The following is a 4,880-nucleotide window of genomic DNA, read 5'->3' as shown; positions in this document are numbered from 1 at the left end:
TAGGCTTCCAGGATTTGGCAATCCATTCCATCTTTCATATCTGGGAAGTTTTCTAGGATTATTTCATTCAATAGATTGTTCATTCCTTTGGTTTGAACCTCTATACCTTCTTCTATCACAATGACTCTTAAGTTTGGTTTTTTTATGACATCCCCTATCTATTGCATGGATTGCTCGTGATTTTTTAACATCTTTTCTGCGTTGACTATATTCTTTTCGAGTTGATAAACTTTGTCTTCATTATCTGATGTTCTGACTTCTATTTGATCTAGTCTATTTGTAATATTCTCGTTTGAGTTTTTAATTTGGTTTATGGTTTCCTGCATTTCTAGGATTACTGTGTGATTTTTTTTTAGGATCTCTATCTCCTGGTAGAGTTCCTTCTTTGCAATTTGTATTTGCTTATGCAATTCGTTTGCAAAGTATTCTTTCATTGTTTCGACTTGCTGTCTCTTGACTTCTCTAAGATTCCATTCCATCTAGTCAGGTATGCCTTGAGTTCTTTCTCTGTCCATTTTTCTGATGCCTCTAGGTTCTCCTGGAGATTTAAGTTGTCCTGCATTGTTTGTAATCCTTTTTTCCCTTGTTTTTTCATGTTGTTCACGTTACTTTCCAGCTCTGTTTAACTGCTGTGTTTCTGTTTTCTCCTATAAATTTGTTTTGGTTTTGTATATCTCTGTGGTCTCTCCTTTGTGGTGGGAGACTATGCCTAGAAATGTTGGGCTTTATTGTACTTTAAAGCTGATTCATTCAATTCATAAAAGGCTTCCGGATTCTGTATGCATATAGTGATTTGTTGTTTGTTCTTAGGACTTTATGTTTAGGTTAGGTGCTATGATGGTATGAGGGTTAGTATGTCTTGACTACTTTGGAAGATTGCTCTACTGAAGGGGGATATTAACAGGCGATTGGATCAGGGTGTTTGGTAGTAGCTAGGTATTTAGGAGCCTCGAAACATTCACCTATTTGCATTTAGACAATTACACGTAATGGAAGACGTAATGCTTGGGGTGAAAATTGGGGGGTAGGGGAAGGAAGGTGCTCTTAAAAAGAAAGAAGGAGAGAGAGATAGATAGATTAGAGGAGAATGGAAAGAACAATAAATCTTGAAACGGGAATGAAAGAAAGAAGGAAAAGGGGAGAAAAGAAAAAAGAGAAAAAAAAAATTGAAGTCTTAGAGATCCATTTTCTTCTCTTCCAGTAGGCGGAGCTGTGCCTTCTGAGCTTCTGCCCTCTATGTGCTGACAGCAATCCCTGTAAGGCGGCTCCTGGGAGTCTCTCAATCCTGTTAGTCCAGCGCCGTTTCACTTCTCCGGCCCCTCCCCACCCTCCTCCTGCCAGCCAGCCATGTCCTGTTCACCGGAGGCGGTTCCCCAAGGATCTGGTTACACTTGCAGCCCCACCGCATGTCCTATTTCCCGAACAACTGAGCACTCTCTCTGTCATTCATCTAAGCCCCAGTGCTTTGGAGCGGTGATCTGGGAACCAACAGTTTAATTTTTCCAGACCCCTTTGGTGGGCACACCCCTGGAAACTGGCGGCTAAGACCTTGGGTGTTGCCGCTGGTGGTAAGGGGAGTTGGGGATCGGGAATCCCCTCTGCTTCCCTCGGCCCCTACCTTCATGTCCACTCCGCTGGTAGGAGGAGTGCCCTCTGCTTCCCTCCGCCCCTACAGTGAAGCCCACTCCATTGGCCGTCGGGGGAGTTGGGGGTGGGGAGTCTTCTCTGATTCCCTCCGCCCCTACAGTCACGCCCACGCCGCTGGCAGTAGGGGGAATTGGGGGTCAGAAGTCCCTGGGCCCCTACAGTCACGCCCCCGCAGAGATTCCCGAGGTTTCCCGGCTGCTTGTATCTGGTGGGGGTGGGAGTCACACACCTGCTAAAGTGGATTCCGCTGGGAAGGAATTCCATCAGCCGAACTCCGGTGACGTCACCTCTCTGCTATGGCGGGCCCCAGGCTCCTTGCCAGAGTGTCGGAAGGGAGGGGTGGGACTGGTCTGTCTCTGGTCTGACCCAATCTTGGTTGGTTTCAGTTCCCGGTTCGCTATTTCATGAAGGCTTGGCTAGAGACCTCTTCCTAGAGTCCCTGTGCTGCTCCTGCTGAGTTGCGCCTCAGAGGCTGGTTGCTGAGCCGCGCGGGCGGGTGGCTGCCGGTCGCCGAGTCACGCGGGCTGCGGCCGGGGATCTGGACCTCTGCGCCGCGTAGCGGAGATTCACTCGTCTGGGGCAAACTGTCACCTCCAAAAATCCTACTAATTCCCAGCCGGTCTCTCTTCAGTGGAATTTTGCTAGGAGTTTCTCAGCAGGTAGAATCTAGGCGTATCAATGCGTCTCTCTGACCCCGTTATTGAGGAGGTACTGAAAGCGCTGCCTCCCCGCCTGCCGCCATGTTGGATCTCTTCAAATGTGTTTTTATCTAATAATAGCATAGCAGTTTGGGTCACTATTTTTATGGAATATATTTTTCCATCCTTTCACTTTCAATCTTTTTGTGTTTTCAGATCTAAAGTGAGTATAGAGAGCATATGGTTGGATGATGTTTGGTTTTATTATTTTTTAGCCCATTCTGCCAATCTGTCTTTTGAGTGAAGAGTTTAATTCATTTATATTTAAAGTAATTACTGATAAGGAGGGACATATTTCTCTCTAGCAGTAATGTATTCCTTGAACTTTTGTTTTTCAGAGACTTTCTGAATTTCTCCCTCACTTTTTTTTTTCCCTCACGCTGGGGATTGAACCCAGGGTGCTTAACCACTAAGCCATATTTCCAACCCTTTTAAAAAATATTTATTTAGAGATAGGGTCTTACTGAGTTACTAAGGCCTCACTAAGTTGCTGAGGCTGGCTTGAAAATCATGATTCTTCTGCCTCAGCCTCCTGAGCCACTGGGATTAAAGGCGTGAGCCACTATGCCCAGCTTCTTCCTCACTTTTGAGAAACAGTTCATAGTTTCTTTATTCTTTCTTTCTTTCCTCCTCTGCCCACCACTGCACTTTGAATATACTGGCCACTGTGTATGATGTCAATATTTCTCACGAGAAAACTGTGGATAATCTCATTGAGGATTACTTGTATGTAACAGGTCCTTTTTCTCTTGCTGTTTTAAAGATTCTCTTTTTCCTTGTCTTTCAAAAGTTTAATTATAATGGTGTAAGTCTTTTTGAGTTCATATTGCTTGGATGTTTACATTTATGTCTTTCATTACATTTGGGAAGTTTTCATCCATTATTTCTTCAAATATTCTCTATACCCCAAATATTTTTTTCTTTTCTTCTGATATTCCCACAGTACATATGTTGCTCTGTTTGATGACATACTACGGGTCTTTTAGACTGTTTACTTTTTTTTTTCTTTTTGTTCTTCAGATAATTTCCATTGTCCTATCTTCAAGTTTGGTGAATTTTTTTTTTCTACTTGAGCAAATATGGATTTTAAACCTTCTAGAGTTGGTTTCATTCCATTTATTGCACTTTTCAGCTCCAGAATTTCTTTTTCATTTCTTTTTAGGATTTTAGTCTCTACATCAACATTTCTATTTCATTCATGTTTTCTTGGCTTTCTCTACATCTTCCTTTAGTTATTTGAACATCATTTAGACTGCTGTTTTAAATTCTTTTTCTAATAGATCCAGGACATTTTTTTTCTTTGAATGGGGCACACTTTCCTGATTCTTCACATGATTGTGCTTGATTTTTTTAACTAGACATTTGAATCTAAGATGGTTATAACTCTGGCAAGCAGGCTTATCCCTCTTTAACAGGGCTTTCTATTTTTTGTTGTTCTTGTGGTGGTGGTGGTTGTTATTACTTTTGCTTGGTTTTGATGATTGTTGGCTGTCTTGGTGCCAAAGATCAGTATAACCTAAAGACTTTTAGATCTTTTGTGGTCCTGTACCTTTCCTAAGTATACACAATCACCTTTTCCCTCCTGTATATACAGTTGTTTGTTTAGTGATTTAGCCTTTAATATATGGCTCCCAGTAGGGGAAAAGGTAAAATACAAGGGCTGGGCAAAAGTGCTCTGCCTTTTTAAATCCCCTTAAACTCACTTCAGCTAGGAAGGAAAGGGCTTGCTTCAACAGGAAGCAGTGCAGTAACATTGATCACCTGCCTCTTTGAACCTCTGTGATGAGAATGTAGCAATCAGTGCTCAAAGAGCAGATGGTTAATATTTGGAAGATAGGGTCCCTTCTTTGCCTCCTTCATACCATCTGCCACCCTGGATCCAGCAAACTGTGGGGAGGTTGCTCTCCTCTAGGAACAGCTGCCATAAGGGGACTTAGAGTGAGGCATGAGTAACTGCCGCTGTGCGAAGAACTGAAATTGACTGAAGTTCACCACAACTCACTGTCCAAACCTTCTCCTGGCTCCAGAGTTCCAAAGTAGTTACATCAGGTGCTGCCGATGAGATATTCATCTATGTAAAGACCTGGATGACTGGGCTTCCTACTTCATCGTCTTCCAGAGTCTTCTCCAAGGTTTTTGTTTCCTTTTACTTTCAGTTTATTTTTCTCAAAATGATATAGCTACAACATCCATATTTTCATGTTTGTCTGTTTATTGCCAATAATCCAGTTTTCTACTTGCTGGATAGGTTATGAGCACAACTTAGGACCATGAAATAGCAAAATCTTTTTAGCCTACATTTCAGTTTAAACTCCAAACTTAATTAATGAAAGTAATCTAAACTAGAATAAATGTCCTTATGTCCCATCTCCTTTTTTATTTCCAGTTCCCATTATGAATTTTTAAAAAAAAAAAACAATTTATAATAAAGAATCAGAGAGACTAAAATAATTTTGGTTGCACCAAAGCTTAACAACAAAAATTTACGCAACAAACATCAACAACATTAAATATCTCAGTACGCTAAAAAGAGTA

The sequence above is a fragment of the Marmota marmota genome, unplaced genomic scaffold, assembly GCF_001458135.2.
Source record: "Marmota marmota marmota unplaced genomic scaffold, marMar, whole genome shotgun sequence".
Lineage (NCBI taxonomy): Eukaryota > Metazoa > Chordata > Mammalia > Rodentia > Sciuridae > Marmota > Marmota marmota.
This window is presented reverse-complemented; position numbering follows the sequence as displayed.